The sequence below is a fragment of the Rutidosis leptorrhynchoides genome, chromosome 1 (assembly GCF_046630445.1).
Source record: "Rutidosis leptorrhynchoides isolate AG116_Rl617_1_P2 chromosome 1, CSIRO_AGI_Rlap_v1, whole genome shotgun sequence".
NCBI lineage: Eukaryota > Viridiplantae > Streptophyta > Magnoliopsida > Asterales > Asteraceae > Rutidosis > Rutidosis leptorrhynchoides.
In genome coordinates this window covers 636,097,041-636,118,804 of record NC_092333.1, presented here as the reverse complement: position 1 = coordinate 636,118,804, position 21,764 = coordinate 636,097,041, and positions in this window count along the sequence as shown.

Below are 21,764 nucleotides of genomic sequence, written 5' to 3'. Positions count from 1 at the left end.
ATAATATCATACAAGCATGGACTCCAAATCTCGTCCTTATTTAAGTATGCGACAGCGGAAGCTCTTAATAATCACCTGAGAATAAACATGCTTAAAACGTCAACAAAAATGTTGGTGAGTTATAGGTTTAACCTATATATATCAAATCATAATAATAGACCACAAGATTTCATATTTCAATACACATCCCATACATAGAGATAAAAATCATTCATATGGTGAACACCTGGTAACCGACATTAACAAGATGCATATATATAAGAATATCCCCATCATTCCGGGACACCCTTCGGATATGATATAAATTTCGAAGTACTAAAGCATCCGGTACTTTGGATGGGGTTTGTTAGGCCCAATAGATCTATCTTTAGGATTCGCGTCAATTAGGGTGTCTGTTTCCTAATTCTTAGATTACCAGACTTAATAAAAAGGGGCATATTCGATTTTGATAATTCAACCATAGAATGTAGTTTCACGTACTTGTGTCTATTTTGTAAATCATTTATAAAACCTGCATGTATTCTCATCCCAAAAATATTAGATTTTAAAAGTGGGACTATAACTCACTTTCACATATTTTTACTTCGTCGGGAAGTAAGACTTGGCCACTGGTTGATTCACGAACCTATAACAATATATACATATATATCAAAGTATGTTCAAAATATATTTACAACACTTTTAATATATTTTGATGTTTTAAGTTTATTAAGTCAGCTGTCCTCGTTAGTAACCTATAACTAGTTGTCCACAGTTAGATGTACAGAAATAAATCGATAAATATTATCTTGAATCAATCCACGACCCAGTGTATATGTATCTCAGTATTGATCACAACTCAAACTATATATATTTTGGAATCAACCTCAACCCTGTATAGCTAACTCCAACATTCACATATAGAGTGTCTATGGTTGTTCCGAAATATATATAGATGTGTCGACATGATAGGTCAAAACATTGTATACGTGTCTATGGTATCTCAAGATTACATAATATACAATACAAGTTAATTAAGTTATGGTTGGACTAGATTTGTTACCAATTTTCACGTAGCTAAAATGAGAAAAATTATCCAATCTTGTTTTACCCATAACTTCTTCATTTTAAATCCTTTTTGAGTGAATCAAATTGCTATGGTTTCATATTGAACTCTATTTTATGAATTTAAACAGAAAAAGTATAGGTTTATAGTCGGAAAAATAAGTTACAAGTCATTTTTGTAGAGGTAGTCATTTCAGTCGAAAGAACGACGTCTAGATGACCATTTTAGAAAACATACTTTCACTTTGAGTTTAACCATAATTTTTGGATATAGTTTCATGTTCATAATAAAAATCATTTTCTCAGAATAACAACTTTTAAATCAAAGTTTATCATAGTTTTTAATTAACTAACCCAAAACAGCCCGCGGTGTTACTACGACGGCGTAAATCCGGTTTTACGGTGTTTTTCGTGTTTCCAGGTTTTAAATCATTAAGTTAGCATATCATATAGATATAGAACATGTGTTTAGTTGATTTTAAAAGTCAAGTTAGAAGGATTAACTTTTGTTTGCGAACAAGTTTAGAATTAACTAAACTATGTTCTAGTGATTACAAGTTTAAACCTTCGAATAAGATAGCTTTATATGTATGAATCGAATGATGTTATGAACATCATTACTACCTTAAGTTCCTTGGATAAACCTACTGGAAAAGAGAAAATGGATCTAGCTTCAACGGATCCTTGGATAGCTCGAAGTTCTTGAAGCAGAATCATGACACGAAAACAAGTTCAAGTAAGATCATCACTTGAAATAAGATTGTTATAGTTATAGAAATTGAACCAAAGTTTGAATATGATTATTACCTTGTATTAGAATGATAACCTACTGTAAGAAACAAAGATTTCTTGAGGTTGGATGATCACCTTACAAGATTGGAAGTGAGCTAGCAAACTTGAAAGTATTCTTGATTTTATGTAACTAGAACTTGTAGAATATATGAAGAACACTTAGAACTTGAAGATAGAACTTGAGAGAGATCAATTAGATGAAGAAAATTGAAGAATGAAAGTGTTTGTAGGTGTTTTTGGTCGTTGGTGTATGGATTAGATATAAAGGATATGTAATTTTGTTTTCATGTAAATAAGTCATGAATGATTACTCATATTTTTGTAATTTTATGAGATATTTCATGCTAGTTGCCAAATGATGGTTCCCACATGTGTTAGGTGACTCACATGGGCTGCTAAGAGCTGATCATTGGAGTGTATATACCAATAGTACATACATCTAAAAGCTGTGTATTGTACGAGTACGAATACGGGTGCATACGAGTAGAATTGTTGATGAAACTAAACGAGGATGTAATTGTAAGCATTTTTGTTAAGTAGAAGTATTTTGATAAGTGTCTTGAAGTCTTTCAAAAGTGTATGAATACATATTAAAAAACTACATGTATATACATTTTAACTGAGTCGTTAAGTCATCGTTAGTCGTTACATGTAAATGTTGTTTTGAAACCTTTAGGTTAACGATCTTGTTGAATGTTGTTAACCCATTGTTTATTATAACAAATGAGATGTTAAATTGTTATATTATCATGATATTATGATATATAATATATCTTAGTATGATGTATATACAGTTAAATATCGTTACAACGATAATCGTTACATATATGTCTCGTTTCGAAATCATTAAGTTAGTAGTCTTATTTTTACATATGTATTTCATTGTTAATACACTTAATAATATATTTAATTATCATTTAAAATAATTAACCAAGTGTATCAATATCTTAATATGATTCATATGTACCTAGTAAGACGTTGTTATAACGATAATCGTTATATATATCGTTTTCGAGTTTCTTAAATTAATAGTCTCATTTTTATGTATATAACTCATTGTTAAAATACCTAATGAGATACATACTTATAATAAAAACATGTTAACTATATATATAACCATATATATGTCATCGTATAGTTTTTACAAGTTTTAACGTTCGTGAATCACCGGTCAACTTGGATGGTCAATTGTCTATATGAAACATATTTCAATTAATCAAGTCTTAACAAGTTTGATTGCTTAACATGTTGGAAACATTTAATCATGTAAATATCAATCTCAATTAATATATATAAACATGGAAAAGTTCGGGTCACTACAGACTGGTTGAAAAAGGTGAGAGCAGAGGTCGTTTGTTACAAAAATGTGATTCGCATTATGCGTGAAAAAGGAAAACCTTTAATGGTGTACGGAGAAAAGAACAACGCGAAATTAAATCTTATTAGTAGTTTGAAGGCGCAAAACCTAATAAGAAAAGGTTGTTACGTCATTCTAGCACACATTGAGGAAGTTAAACCTGAAGAAAAGAACATCAGTGATGTTCCCGTCGCAAAAGAATTTCCCGATGTATTTTTGAAAGAATTATCGGGATTACCCCCACATCGATCCGTTGAATTTCAAATAGACCTTGTACCAGGAGCTGCACCAATAGCTCGTGCTCCATACAGACTCGCACCCAGCAAAATGAAAGAATTACAAAGTCAGTTACAGGAACTTTTAGAGCGTGGTTTCATTCGACCAAGTACATCACCATGGGGAGCTCCTGTTCTGTTTGTCAAGAAGAAAGATGGTACATTCAGGTTGTGTATCGACTACCGAGAGTTGAACAAACTTACCATCAAGAACCGTTACCCATTACTGAGAATCGACGACTTATTTGATCATCTACAAGGCTCGTCGGTTTATTCGAAGATCAATTTACGTTCTGGATATCACCAAATGCGGGTGAAAGAGGATGACATTCCGAAGACTGCTTTTAGGATGCGTTACAGTCATTACGAGTTTATGGTTATGCCGTTTGGATTGACTAACGCACCAGCTGTGTTCTTGGACCTCATGAACCGAGTGTGTGGGCCATATCTTGACAAGTTTGTCATTGTTTTCATCGATGACATACTTATTTACTCAAAGAATGACCAAGAGCACGAAGAACATTTAAGAAAAGTGCTAGAGTTGTTAAGAAAGGAAAAACTGTACGCTAAGTTTTCAAAGTGTGCATTTTGGTTAGAAGAAGTTCAATTCCTCGATCACATAGTGAACAAAGAAGGTATTCAGGTGGATCCAGCAAAGATTGAAACCGTTGAAATGTGGGAAACCCTGAAAACTCCGAAACACATACGCCAGTTTTTAGGACTAGTTGGTTACTACAGAAGGTTCATCCAAGACTTTTTTAGAATAGCAAAACCCTTAACTGCATTAACGCATAAAGGGAGGAAATTTGAATGGAAGGATGAACAAGAAAAAGCGTTTCAATTGTTGAAGATAAAGTTAACTACGGCACATATATTGTCATTACCTGAAGGGAATGATGATTTTGTGATATATTGTGACGCCTCAAAGCAAGGTCTCGATTGTGTATTAATGCAACGAATGAAAGTAATTGCTTATGCGTCTAGACAATTGAAGATTCACGAACAGAATTATACGACGCATGATTTGGAATTAGGCGCGGTTGTTTTTGCATTAAAGACTTGGAGGCACTACTTATATGGGGTCAAAAGTATTATATATACCGACCACAAAAGTCTTCAACACATATTTAATCAGAAACAACTGAACATGAGGCAGCGTAGGTGGATTGAATTGTTAAATGACTACGACTTTTAGATTCGTTACCACCCAGGGAAGGCAAATGTGGTAGCCGATGCCTTGAGCAGAAAGGACAGAGAACCCATTCGTGTAAAATCTATGAATATAATGATTCACATTAACCTTACTACTCAAATAAAGGAGGCGCAACAAGGAGTTTTAAAAGAGGGAAACTTAAAGGATGAAATACCCAAAGGATCGGAGAAACATCTTAATATTCGGGAAGACAGAATCCGGTATAGGGCTGAAAGAATTTGGGTACCAAAATTTGGAGATATGAGAGAAATGGTACTTAGAGAAGCTCATAAAACCAGATACTCAATACATCCTGGAACGGGGAAGATGTACAAGGATCTCAAGAAACATTTTTGGTGGCCGGGTATGAAAGCCGACGTTGCTAAATACGTAGGAGAATGTTTGACAAGTTCTAAGGTCAAAGCTGAGCATCAGAAACCATCAGGTCTACTTCAACAACCCGAAATCCCGAAATGGAAATGGGAAAACATTACCATGGATTTCATCACTAAATTTCCAAGGACTGCAAGTGGTTTTGATACTATTTGGGTAATAGTTGACCGTCTCACCAAATCAGCACACTTTTTGCCAATAAGAGAAGATGACAAGATGGAGAAGTTAGCACGACTGTATTTGAAGGAATTCGTCTCCAGATATGGAATACCAATCTCTATTATCTCTGATAGGGATGACAGATTTATTTTAAGATTCTGGCAGACATTACAGCAAGCATTAGGAACTCGTCTAGACATGAGTACTGCCTATCATCCATAAACTGATGGGTAGAGTGAAAGGACGATACAAACGCTTGAAGAAATGCTACGAGCATGTGTTATTGATTTCCGAAACAGTTGGGATCGACATCTACCGTTAGTAGAATTTTCCTACAACAACAGCTACCATTCAAGCATTGAGATGGCGCCGTTTGAAGCACTTTATAGTAGAAACTGCATGAAAGGACCCATCCTGATCCATCCGGACGAAGTCCACATCGATTATAAACAATTCACAACAGTTGATTACATTGCGAGGTACTTGACCTCTATATGATACATTTTACAAACATTGCATTCATTTTTAAAAGACAACTTTCATTTCATCGTAAGTTGACAGACATGCATACCATTTCATAATATATCTAAACTATAAATAACTTATTAATATTCTTGATGAACTCAATGACTTGAATGCAACGTCTTTTGAAATATGTCATGAATGATTCCAAGTAATATCTCTAAAATGAGCAAATGCACAGCGGAAGATTTCTTTCGTACCTGAGAATAAACATGCTTTCAAGTGTCAACCAAAAGGTTGGTGAGTTCATTAGTTTAACATAAATAATCATTTCCATCATTTTAATAGACCACAAGATTTTCATTTTTCCATTTCTCATAAACATATGTCCCATGCATAGAGACAAAAATCATTCATATGGATTGAACACCTGGTAACCGACATTCACAATATGCATATAAGAATATCCCCATCATTCCGGGATCCTCCTTCGGACATGATATAAATTTCGAAGTACTAAAGCATCCGGTACTTTGGATGGGGCTTGTTCGGCCCGATAGATCTATCTTTAGGATTCGCGTCAATTAGGGTGTCTGTTCCCTAATTCTTAGATTACCAGACTTAATAAAAAGGGGCATATTCGATTTCGATCATTCAATCATATAATGTAGTTTTAATTACTTGTGTCTATTTCGTAAAACATTTATAAAAGCAGCGCATGTATTCTCAGTCCCAAAAATATATATATTGCAAAAGCATTTAAAAAGGGAGTAATGAAACTCACGCATATAAATTTTATAAAACAGTTAATAAAGCATTTGCATGTATTCTCAGCCCAAAAATGCAATGAGTAAAAAGGGGGTAAATGAAACTCACCGTATTGTATTTTGTAGTAAAAATACATATGACGACATTGAACAAGTATAGGGTTGGCCTCGGATTCACGAACCTATATCATTTGTATATCTATTAAAACACATATAATGATAATCGAACAAAACTTATATATATATATATATATATATATATACATATATATATATATATATATACATATATATATATATATATACATATATATATACATATATATATATATATATATTATTGATATGATGTTATCTTAATAACTTATATGTTTTCTTAATAACCTGATTAATATATTAATTTTTTTATGCTTTTATATAGATAATTAATGTTTATTATAAGAATATTAATATAGTTTTTGTTGAATATATATTTATTTAACTAATATTTATTCGGTTTAAAATAATACTGATAAATGAAAAGTCGTAATAGCTTTATAATAATATCATTAGTTATATTAATATTAATATTAATACTCATTTTAGAAATAATGATAATAATATTAATGATTCTACTAATGATAATAATAATAATAGTTTTAATAGTAAAGATAATCTTATTATAAATGATAATTTTAATACAAATATTAATTTTAATACTTTTAATAATAAGAATGATAATAATAATAATAATAATAGTAATAATAATAATAAGACTACCTTTAATGATAAGCTTTCCAAAAAAAATACCCCAAGCAAGACTCGAACCCCCGACCTCTTGCTCCCCAACAACAGCCTTAACCACAGCACTCCTTATTGTTTTTCTGAACTACCTGGTAACCTAGTTTTATTTAAACCCTATAATTCGAACAGCCCAACAGTTTAAAATAAGCCCAAGAAAGGAAACGCTCATGGCCCGTTATGATTAATGGATCATGAACCTCTCTAATATTTAATAAGCCCGATGAAAAAGAAAACGTATGTGTTGCTCGATTAGGATAAATCACAGCCGCCAAGTTCTTCCTTCATCATCGTCTCTGTAGCAGTAGCAGTATCACAGGTACATCGTCATTTATATGTTAGGGTTTCATCATCACGAAATCGCTATTCATCATCTTCATCAATTTCTATCATCATCCCGTTTATTTATTTATTTATTTATTTTTTTATTGCAATCGAACAGAACAGAGACACGTGAGTAATAGCAGCAGCAAGTTACAACGATGATGGTGGTGTGTTTGGTTTACAGTAGGTGCACTAAAACAGGGATGAAGAATAAAACGGGTTTCGATTACATGAGTTTAGAGAGAGAGAGAGAGAAGAGAGATAGGGTTGTGGTGGCGGTGTTTCAGTGGTGGGTTGTTCAATGGCCATGGTGTCGTGGTGACTATGGTGTTGGAGGTGAAGGTGTCGGTTTAGCAAAACAATAAGGTGATGATATGGTGGTGGTTCATACGGTTTAAACAAGGATAGTTCGATAGTGACATGGACAGAATAGGAATCGTAGCAGGTATGGTTTTAAATGATGGTTTGATTTTAATCCAAAACAGGAACGACAATATAATGATGATTTGAGTGAGTTTGACGGTTGTAAACAGTGATGGGTCTTCAAGTTTAGCTTCAACTGAGATAACAGTTTGTTTTTGAGATGTTGTTAACCGGTACAGGAAGCAGAAATAGGAAGCAGAAACGATAAGGTTGTAGTAAGAGTAGAGATGGTGATTTGATTCTTACATTGAAACAATAGAGAATTGGCACTAGTTGATCGATTGCTATATGAAGATTAAAATGTTCTCGTGATTTTGACAGAAAGCCATAGTACAGAAAGGATTAAAGTTAGATAGGGATGTGTAACAAATTTTGTTATATACAGTAATAGATTCTATCTTTTGTAATCTGTTAAAAGCTAGGAAGACAAATCAGATACAGTCTTTGAGTGCTACATAAACAGGCTCAACCTCAAAAGTAGATCAGATGTGGATGTTAACAAAATACAGATATTTTTATTTTTATTTATGTATATATATTCGTAGATATATATATATATATATATATATATATATATATATATATATATATATATATATATATATATTATATATATATATATATATATATATATATATATATATATATATATATATATATATATATATATATATATAATCTGTATGTACCGATATAATATACATGTGTATCTGTTAATTGGTATATTTGTTTATATAATTATATCTTTATTTTACGTTTTAAAGAAACTGAATATTATTAATAATACAATCTTAATATCTATACTTGATCTTAATAACAATAAGCAAACTTAGTAATAATAAAAATAATAGAGATAATAATAATCTTAATATTAGTAATGATAATAATAACATTAATAATATTACTTAATACAACTCAAATCTTATATATTTTATTTTTGAAGTAATAATGTTACTAGTACAAATATTGATGTTAGTATTATCAATAAAAATGATGAATTTAAGGGAAAATAATATTAATATATTAATTATATCCAACTAGTAATCTAATATATTATCATTTATGATTTATGTAATATCACATTATGTGTTGACTTTTACTGTATAGATATTATTTATACATTTTATGTATATTTTATAATAACATATATATATTTATATATATTAATAGTAACTTAATTATTCTAATTGTTATTTTTACATTTTAGGTTTTAATTAATTAAAGTATACTTTACTAATTCAAAATATTATATATACTTATATTTATTTATTTATTTTTTATATCCACATACGTATTTACATATTTATTTACAATTTATTGTTCGTGAATCGCCGGGCATAGTCAAAGGGTAATTGAACATATGAACATAGTTCCAAAGTTTTCGAGACTTTATATTACAGACTTTGCTTATCGTGTCGGAATTATATAAAGATTAAAGTTTAAATTTGATCAGAAATTTCCGGGTCATCACAGTACCTACCCGTTAAAGAAATTTCGTCCCGAAATTTGAGTGAGGTGGTCATGACTAACAATAAAAATGTTTTCATGACAAATATGTGTTGATAAATTGAGTTTTATCATTATTGACTAATGTAGATAAAACGATTCGATTAGGTGAAGCGCAAGAATGAAGCTGTCACAACAGATTGAGATTGAGATTTAACTTTTGACGTAGTCACGGTGGAAATTAGAAAATAAGGTGCGTCTTAGCTTTTGACGTTGTCTTGTTTGAATTCCGGAATTCAAGGGATTTAAAGAAAATCTTCGAAATCTAAAAGATTTGATTCTTCGGCGAGTAAGGAAAATAAGATCTCTATAATTAAATACGGTGATCTACATCGATTTCTCTTTCTCATATTTCCACTATAAATTAAGCTCTTCCGTTCCATTATTCTCACCATTCCTGTACTTTCTTTCTTAGTTCATACATCAAAAAAAAAAAAAAAAAAATTTGTGAAAATGCTTAGTCTAGTTCTAATCCCTAATATTTTCCTAATTATCATTTCTGTCATCCTTTATTTCAATCTTTCACCAGAAAAATCTGTTTAGTTTTAATATAACCTTGGGGTGATGCTATTCTTAATTATACCGTGTCTTTATATTGCTATTCCTATTAATATCCACGGTTTGTAACCTCCGTGTTGTTATTGGGATTTATATTTTCTCTTATATTTTGGAGCTCTTTGCCTTTTTATTATCCTCCCGTCCTTTAGTAAAGCGAGTAACGGTCCAGAATTTGTAAGTATGAAGTTTCGAATGAACTTAATGTTCTAAACAAGAAAGAGCGTAATAGCACGATTTGATTTGTCAAATTACCAAAATTACTGAGAATAGAACTATCAAGAATGTACGCTCTTGATATGTTCAGAAGTTAAGCAGAATAAAAGAGTTATGTAACATGGCACATGATGACGTTATGGTCTGTGAATCATCATGTTCCATTAGAAACTCAGCATGACTTACTGTAATATAATCACGTTGATCAAGTGCCATTATATTATACTAACTCATGCATCAATTCCCAACATTACTTCAATAACATTCATATTTTAAGCTCGAAAGTTTACAGAATATAGAAACTGTTATTCATATTTTAAGCTCGAAAGTTTACAGAATATAGAAACTAACAGTTTCTATATGATGTAATACTGATAGCACGAAGAGATTAATGATTTCAGATAAGAATAGTTATAAAAATATCTCCAGAAATATGGAGGATATTTATAATGAAAGATACGATAATATCTCGAAATATCTAAGATCAGAGGATGATAGAAACTATTGTCTGCAAGGGTTTAGAGTAAGGAGCAAGATATTCACTAAAGACTTTTTAGCAGACATTGAATCATTTGGATTCTTTGAAGTCAAACTTATTCTTTGTGATTTGTCCACGGCTTTCTTCATAGTTTCGCATAATCTGCTTTTCGGTACTAAATTTTCTATTGTATGTTTCCAATATTATGATACACAGGAAGTACGAAGAGGTATATAATTTCAGACGAGAATATTTATGAAAATATCCTCAGAAATATCACAGATATTGATGATCATATTTTGGAATTTCTAAGTTCGATGGTTGATGGGGAAAGATTTTTCGCAAGATTTTAACATGACTTCGGAGCAAGATATTATCTAAAGATTTCAACGGATCCAGAATTATCTGGATTCTTCGAATATAAGGTATGGTCCTTGTATTTTTCCTTGGTCTCCTTCATGGTTAACTCTATCCGTTTTCCAGTTCCAACGTTTCTGAGCTTTTCCATCATATTATTCCTTATCATTAAACTTCTGACGACTAAAGTCATTTACAGTTGTCTACAGTTTCTGCTGCTTCATTCAGCCTTTTCAACATTCAGAGTATCGATTCGTAAACTGGGTGCCTTTTCAAAATTTTCAGAATTGAAGATCGTAATTCTAGGAGATAATTGTTATATGTATACATATAACTATTGATGTAGAAATGCTACGAGACTCGAAATACTGATTGCTGATTCTCGGTAATTGGTACGGAAATTATTGTTATAGGGTATAGATGAATACAAAATGGGGTTTCATTGAATATAATGATTTTTCGGAAAGTCCAAATTCATTGAAGTTGCTGGTAATTTTACTGCTAATGTGGTGAAATATAAACGGTTCTCCGGTAACGATGACGACAGGAAAACTTATATATCGAGGTTATAATAAGGCTAATTCGAATGGAAGTTGAAGTTGATTTGTTGAAGCTGTGACAAAATTTGCTAATTTGAAGAGAGATTGTAAAGTTACTTTCGGTAATAACAACGTCAAGGAGTTAGCACAGATACGTGTTAAATGTTTACTCAGGTTCCGAGTATTTTCAGGTGCATAACTATATGCATCAATCTTTCTTCTTCCGTAGATGGAATGCGGTTGGTTCATCCTATCGATTGAAGTGTTTTCAAGAATTATGAAAGGTTTGAATCGCAGATTGTAATCGTCAAGATACAAATGAGGTTTAGAATGAATCAAGTGGCAAACTTGAAGAATTGTTTAGTTTCATATGTTATAATCAATATTTTAATTCATTTTAATTGTCCAATATTGGTAATCCACAGTTGATAGTCCACAATTAGCAATTCAATAATTCATATATAGTTTAATTTATAATATTCGGATGAATTAATACATATCTTGACCCGTGTACATGTCTCAGACTCGATCACAACTCAAACTATATGTATTATTGTAGAATCAACCTCAACCCTGTATAGAGAACTCGATCATTACTGCATATAGAGTGTCTATGGTTATTCCAAATAATATATATAGATGCGTCGATATGATATGTCAAAACCTTGTACACGTGTCCCGATATTTAAAGTGCGTAAAATAAATAACAGAAATTAAATGATGATAAATAAAGTGCCTAAAGTAAATAACAGAGATTAAATGACGATAAATAAACTTGCGAGAATGTAAATTGCGATAAATAAACTGCAATAAATAAATTACGATAATTAAATTGCGAAAAATAAATTGCGATAAAATAAAATGTAATACAGAATTAACAGTTAGCTAGGAACAGTTAGCTATGATCTTGTTAGCGTGGTTTCTTAACAAAATTTCATATTGTTAATTAGTCTGTTTCTAATCAATTTTTATTGTGTCCATTATTTCTTCATTATGCCACTTGTTGGATTCTGGTGAGTCAAAATCCAAATATGAAATTGAATTTGAATGAAAATAGTTATTCTTTTGTGAACGGATACGTATTTCTTGTGGATGTAAGTTGGATAGTAAATGGCTGTTGAATCAGGTCCGAAGAATGTACAATGTAACTTATTAATGTGAACTCTAAATATTTCTCGGGTATTACCTACCCGTTAAAATATTTTCACCATTAACAGTTTGTACGAAAGAATTTTTAATTACAATCTTTATGAAAATATATAGATATATATTTTCTTCAGATGTAATCATGGATTTAATGAGTCAATATGATATTAAACTCATTTGATTTACCATTGGAACAAGAATATATAATCTCTAAAACATTAGAGATTACATAATCGTCATATATAACGAAGATAAATGATATAGAACATCATGTAGAACGATGATTATGCTCAAGATATAGGATGAGATGTTGAGGCATGGATTGTTGATAGTACTGGTGGTGTTACTGGTGGTACTGTTGGTGCTAGTGATGTTGCTGAAGCTGGTACATTTTGCACCATATTCTCCAGAGCCACTACTCGAGCGCAAAGCTCATTGACTTCTTCTATTACATCGGGATGATTGTCGGTTCGGACGAGCGGATGAATGAGGTTTAAAATTTTAGATAGAAAATAATCATGGCGATATATTCGGGAAATGAGGGTGAAAATGGTGTTTCAGACTAGTTCATTGGTAAGTGCTTCGGATTCTTCGTCAAGAGACAAATTCTGTTGGTGAAAAGAATCGCCTTCTTCGTGTCTCTATTGATTAAGTGGACTACGAACCCATCAGATGAATTGGGGGTGGCTGATTGATGGATTCATTCTGGTGACACCGCTTTCGGAGCTTAGGTGAATATCCATATCGGAATAGCTGTCGAAATAACTTTCGGAATAGCTATCGAAATTTGAGGGACTTAAACTGGTTAAGGGATTCATCTTGTACGATCAGATGAAGGATTTTCGATAAAAAATAGATTATAGGATGTAGGTTAGTACCCTGCAATACATAATTTACATATGCATATATAATACTAAAATCCCATAAGTTACGGAGGAATCTACGGAAGCTGTCAGTCAAAGGTAACAGTAACAGATACGCTAAGATATGAATTTATCTATACACTGTCTATGCAATAGAGGTAGTAAGACGTGTCTAGACTTTAAGGATGATAAGCAAATAATTTTTGACACTAGATGATAAGCAAAACTTTTGACATGCAGACATGGTCGAAGTCCAGACTCACTAATGCATCTAAACAACTATCAGTTAGACACTCTAATGCAAGACCTGGTTCGCTAAGACCACCGCTCTGATACCAACTGAAAGGACCCATCCTAATCCATCCGGACGAAGTCCACATCGATTATAAACGATTTACCACAGTTGATTACATCGCTAGGTACTTGACCTCTATATGATACATTTTACAAACATTGCATTCATTTTTAAAAGACAACTTTCATTTCATCGTAAGTTGACAGACATGCATACCATTTCATAATATATCTAAACTATAAATAACTTATTAATATTCTTGATGAACTCAATGACTCGAATGCAACGTCTTTTGAAATATGTCATGAATGATTCCAAGTAATATCTTTAAAATGAGCAAATGCACAGTGGAAGATTTCTTTCATACCTGAGAATAAACATGCTTTCAAGTGTCAACCAAAAGGTTGGTGAGTTCATTAGTTTAACATAAATAATCATTTCCATCATTTTAATAGACCACAAGATTTTCATTTTTCCATTTCTCAAAAACATATGTCCCATGCATAGAGACAAAAATCATTCATATGGATTGAACACCTGGTAACTGACATTCACAATATGCATATAAGAATATCCCCATCATTCCGGGATCCTCCTTCGGACATGATATAAATTTCGAAGTACTAAAGCATCCGGTACTTTGGATGGGGCTTGTTCGGCCCGATAGATCTATCTTTAGGATTCGCGTCAATTAGGGTGTCTGTTCCCTAATTCTTAGATTACCAGACCTAATAAAAAGGGGCATATTCGATTTCGATCATTCAACCATATAATGTAGTTTTAATTACTTGTGTCTATTCCGTAAAACATTTATAAAAGCAGCGCATGTATTCTTAGTCCCAAAAATATATATATTGCAAAAGCATTTAAAAAGGGAGTAATGAAACTCACGCATATAAATTTTATAAAACAGTTAATAAAGCATTTGCATGTATTCTCAGCCCAAAAATGTAATGAGTAAAAAGGGGGTAAATGAAACTCACCGTATTGTATTTTGTAGTAAAAATACATATGACGACATTGAACAAGTATAGGGTTGGCCTCGGATTCACGAACCTATATCATTTGTATATCTATTAAAACACATATAATGATAATCGAACAAAACTTATATATATATATATATATATATATATATATATATATATATATATATATATATATATATATATATTATTGATATGATGTTATCTTAATAACTTATATGTTTTCTTAATAACCTGATTAATATATTCATTTTTTATGCTTTTAAATAAATAATTAATGTTTATTATAAGAATATTAATATAGTTTTTGTTGAATATATATTTATTTAACTAATATTTATTCGGTTTAAAATAATACTGATAAATGAAAAGTCGTAATAGCTTTATAATAATATCAGTAGTTATATTAATATTAATATTAATACTCATTTTAGAAATAATGATAATAATATTAATGATTCTACTAATGATAATAATAATAATAGTTTTAATAGTAAAGATAATCTTATTATAAATGATAATTTTAATACAAATATTAATTTTAATACTTTTAATAATAAGAATGATAATAATAATAATAATAGTAATAATAATAATAAGACTACCTTTAATGATAAGCTTTCCAAAAAAAATACCCCAAGCAAGACTCGAACCCCCGACCTCTTGCTCCCCAACAACAGCCTTAACCACAGCACTCCTTATTGTTTTTCTGAACTACCTGGTAACCTAGTTTTATTTAAACCCTATAATTCGAACAGCCCAACAGTTTAAAATAAGCCCAAGAAAGGAAACGCTCATGGCCCGTTATGATTAATGGATCATGAACCTCTCTAATATTTAATAAGCCCGATGAAAAAGAAAACGTATGTGTTGCTCGATTAGGATAAATCACAGCCGCCAAGTTCTTCCTTCATCATCGTCTCTGTAGCAGTAGCAGTATCACAGGTACATCGTCATTTATATGTTAGGGTTTCATCATCACGAAATCGCTATTCATCATCTTCATCAATTTCTATCATCATCCCGTTTATTTATTTATTTATTTATTTTTTTATTGCAATCGAACAGAACAGAGACACGTGAGTAATAGCAGCAGCAAGTTACAACGATGATGGTGGTGTGTTTGGTTTACAGTAGGTGCACTAAAACAGGGATGAAGAATAAAACGGGTTTCGATTACATGAGTTTAGAGAGAGAGAGAGAGAAGAGAGATAGGGTTGTGGTGGCGGTGTTTCAGTGGTGGGTTGTTCAATGGCCATGGTGTCGTGGTGACTATGGTGTTGTAGATGAAGGTGTTGGTTTAGCAAAACAATAAGGTGATGATATGGTGGTGGTTCATACGGTTTAAACAAGGATAGTTCGATAGTGACATGGACAGAATAGGAATCATAGCAGGTATGGTTTTAAATGATGGTTTGATTTTAATCCAAAACAGGAACGACAATATAATGATGATTTGAGTGAGTTTGACGGTTGTAAACAGTGATGGGTCTTCAAGTTTAGCTTCAACTGAGATAACAGTTTGTTTTTGAGATGTTGTTAACCGGTACAGGAAGTAGAAACAGGAAGCAGAAACGATAAGGTTGTAGTAAGAGTAGAGATGGTGATTTGATTCTTACATTGAAACAACAGAGAATTGGCACTAGTTGATCGATTGCTATATGAAGATTAAAATGTTCTCGTGATTTTGACAGAAAGCCATAGTACAGAAAGGATTAAAGTTAGATAGGGATGTGTAACAAATTTTGTTATATACAGTAATAGATTCTATCTTTTGTAATCTGTTAAAAGCTAGGAAGACAAATCAGATACAGTCTTTGAGTGCTACATAAACAGGCTCAACCTCAAAAGTAGATCAGATGTGGATGTTAACAAAATACAGATATTTTTATTTTTATTTATGTATATATATTCGTAGATATATATATATATATATATATATATATATATATATATATATATATATATATATATATATATATATATATATATATATATATATATATATATATATATATATATATATATATATATATAATCTGTATGTACCGATATAATATACATGTGTATCTGTTAATTGGTATATTTGTTTATATAATTATATCTTTATTTTACGTTTTAAAGAAACTGAATATTATTAATAATACAATCTTATTATCTATACTTGATCTTAATAACAATAAGCAAACTTAGTAATAATAAAAATAATAGAGATAATAATAATCTTAATATTAGTAATGATAATAATAACATTAATAATATTACTTAATACAACTCAAATCTTATATATTTTATTTTTGAAGTAATAATGTTACTAGTACAAATATTGATGTTAGTATTATCAATAAAAATGATGAATTTAAGGGAAAATAATATTAATATATTAATTATATCCAACTAGTAATCTAATATATTATCATTTATGATTTATGTAATATCACATTATGTGTTGACTTTTACTGTATAGATATTATTTATAAATTTTATGTATATTTTATAGTAACATATATATATTTATATATATTAATAGTCACTTAATTATTCTAATTGTTATTTTTACATTTTAGGTTTTAATTAATTAAAGTATACTTTACTAATTCAAAATATTATATATACTTATATTTATTTATTTATTTTTATATCCACATACGTATTTACATATTTATTTACAATTTATTGTTCGTGAATCGCCGGGCATAGTCAAAGGGTAATTGAACATATGAACATAGTTCCAAAGTTTTCGAGACTTTATATTACAGACTTTGCTTATCGTGTCGGAATTATATAAAGATTAAAGTTTAAATTTGATCAGAAATTTCCGGGTCATCACACTGCAGGTCTCCGATTTGTTGGAGTGAAGTGGGGGATAGATAGATTACGGGTCCGTAGATAATACAAGAAACTATCGAGAAGATCATCCAAATTCAACAACGGTTGAAAACCGCCCAAAGTCGACAAAAGAGCTACGCCAACATTAAAAGAAAAGATATAGAATTTGAAATTGGAGAGATGGTCATGCTTAAAGTTGCACCTTGGAAAGGCGTTGTTCGATTTGGTAAACGAGGGAAATTAAATCCAATGTATATTGGACCATTCAAGATTATTGATCGTGTCGGACCAGTTGCTTACCGACTTGAGTTACCTCAACAACTCGCGGCTGTACATAACACTTTCCACGTCTCAAATTTGAAGAAATGTTTTGCTAAAGAAGATCTCACTATTCCGTTAGACGAAATTCAAATCAACGAAAAACTTCAATTCATCGAAGAACCTGTCGAAATAATGGATCGTGAGGTTAAAAGACTTAAGCAAAACAAGATACCAATTATTAAGGTTTGATGGAATGCTCGTAGAGGACCTGAGTTCACCTGGGAACAAGAAGATCAGATGAAGAAGAAATACCCGTACTTATTTCCAGAAGATACGACAACACCTCCAACTGCTTAAAATTTCGGGACGAAATTTATTTAACGGGTAGGTACTGTAGTGACCCGAACTTTTCCATGTTTATATATATTAAATGAAATTGATTTTTACATGATTAAGTGTTTTCAACATGTTAAGCAATCAAACTTGTTAAGAATTGATTATTTGAAATGAGTTTCATGTAGACAATTGACCACCCAAGTTGACCGGCGATTCACGAATGTTAAAACTTGTAAAAATAACATGACGATATATATATGGTTATACATATAGTTAACATGAGATTATGATAAGTAAGTATCTCCATAAGTATATTAACAATGAGGTATATACATAAAAATGAGACTACTAAGTTAAGAAACTCGAAACGATATATATAACGATTATTGTTATTACAACGTCTTACTAAATACATATGTATCACATTAAGATATTGTTACATTATATTTAACATGATAAAATGATAATTATATATATCATTAAGTATGTTAACAATGAACTACATATGTAAAAACAAGACTACTAACTTAAGGATTTCGAAACGAGACATATATGTAACGATTATCGTTGTAACGACATTTAAATGTATATATATATATCATATTAAGAGATATTAATATATCATAATATCATGATAATATAATAATTTAACATCTCATTAGATATAATAAACAATGGGTTAACAACATTAAATAAGATCGTTAACTTAAAGGTTTCAAAACAACACTTACATGTAACGACTAACGATGACTTAACGACTCAGTTAAAATGTATATACATGTAGTGTATTTAGATGTATTAATATACTTTTGGAAGACTTCAAGACATATATCAAAACACTAATACTTAACGAAAATGGGTACAATTACATTCCCATTCTTTTTTCATCAAGAATTCTAGTCGTATTCATACCCGTATTATACACAGCTCCTAGACGTACTTACTGTGGGTATATACAAATAGGAACTAGCATGGGATTCCACTCTTGATTATGTCATGTATGACTAATCAATTTTAACTTCTACCATGAACTAGTCAACTAACTAGAACTCCTTTTAACCCCACTCACCACTCACCACTTACCGCTCATCATTCACTCTAATTCACTTCCAATTCTCTTTCTAATTCTCTCTCAACACACACACACTTATGAATGAATTTTTCCAGTAGCTAATCATCATCTTCATCAAAAATTACTTCAAGAATCAAGCTATAATCATCTTAGGAAGAACACTTCAAGAACACTTCGAAAATCCTTTCAAGTTTACTAGTTTACATCCAAGCTTTCTAATCCATTCCAAGTAATCATCTAAGATCAAGAAACCTTTATTATTTACAGTAGGTTATCTTTCTTATTCAAGGTAATAATCATATTCAAACTTTGATTCAATTTCTATAACTATAAAATATCTTAATTCGAGTAAAAATCTTACTTGAACTTGTTTTTGTGTCATGATCCTACTTCAAGAACTTTCAAGCCATCCAAGATCCTTTGAAGCTAGATAATTTTCTTGTCACTTCCAGTAGGTTTACCTACTAAACTTAAGGTAGTAATGATGTTTATAACATCATTCGATTCATACATATAAAACTATCTTATTCAAAGATTTAAACTTGTAATCACTAGAACATAGTTTAGTTAATTCTAAACTTGTTCGCAAATAAAGTTAATCCTTCTAACTTGACTTTTAAAATCAACTAAACACATGTTCTATATCTATATGATATGCTAACTTAATGATTTAAAACCTGGAAACACGAAAAACACCGTAAAACCGGACATACGCCGTCGTAGTAACACCGCGGGCTGTTTTGGGTTTGATAAATAAAAACTATGATAAACTTTGATTTAAAAGTTGTTCTTCTGGGAAAATTATTTTTCTTATGAACATGAAACTATATCCAAAAATCATGGTTAAACTCAAAGTGGAAGTATGTTTTTCAAAATGGTTATCAAGACGTCGTTCTTTCGACTGAAATGACTACCTCTTACAAAAATGACTTGTAACTTATATTTCCGACTATAAACCTATGCTTTTTCTGTATAGATTCATAAAATAGAGTTCAATATGAAACCATAGCAATTTGATTCACTCAAAATGGATTTAAAACGAAGAAGTTATGGGTAAAACAAGATTGTATATTTTTTTATTGTTGTAGCTACGGGAAATATTGTAACAATTCTATACAAATCATAACTTAACAAACTTATATTGTATTATTCATGTATTCTAATATATATTATGTAATCTTGGGATACCATAGACACGTATACAATGTTTTGACTTATCATATCGACCCATCTATATAATATATTTTGGAACAACCGTAGACACTCTATATGCAGTAATGTTGGAGTCATCTATACAGGGTTGAGGTTGATTCCAAAATAATATATATAGTTTGAGTTGTGATCTAGCCTGAGGCTTGTATACACTAGGTCGTGGATTGATCCAAGATAATTTATATTTATTTATTTATGTACATCTAACTATGGACAACTAGTTGTAGGTTATTAACGAGGACAGCTGACTTAATAAGCTTAAAACATTAAAACGTATTAAAAAAATGTTGTAAATATATTTTGAACATACTTTGATATATATGTACATATTTGTATAGGTTCGTGAATTGACCAGTGGCCAAGTCTTACTTCCCGACGAAGTAAAAATCTGTGAAAGTGAGTTATAGTCCCACTTTTAAAATTTAATATTTTGGGATGAGAATACATGCAATTTTATAAATGTTTTACGAAATAGACACAAGTAAATGAAACTACATTATATGGGTGAATGATCGAAGCCAAATATGTCCCTTTTGCTTGGTAACCTAAGAATTAGTAAACCGATTTACTAATTGACGCGAATCCTAAAGATAGATCTATTGGGCCTAACGAACCCCATCCAAAGTACCGGATGCTTTAGTACTTCGAATTCATTTTTATCATGTCCGAAGGATTTCCCGGAATGATAGGGGATATTCTTATATGTATCTTGTTAATGTCGGTTACCAGGTGTTCACCATATGAATGATTTTTATCTCTATGTATGGGATGTATATTGAAATATGAAATCTTGTGGTCTATTATTACGATTTGATAAATATATTGGTTAAACCTATAACTCACCAACATTTTTGTTGACATTTTAAGCATGTTTATTCTCAGGTGACTATTAAGAGCTTTCGCTGTTGCATACTAAAATAAGGACAAGATTTGGAGTCCATGCTTGTATGATATTTTGTAAAAACTGCATTCAAGAAACTTATTTTTGATGTAATATATTCTTATTGTAAACCATTATGTAATGGTCGTGTGTAAAAAGTATATTTTAGATTATCATTATTTGATAATCTACGTAATGCTTTTTAAACCTTTATCAATAAAATAAAGGTTATGCTTGTTTTAAAAATGAATGCAGTCTTTGAAAA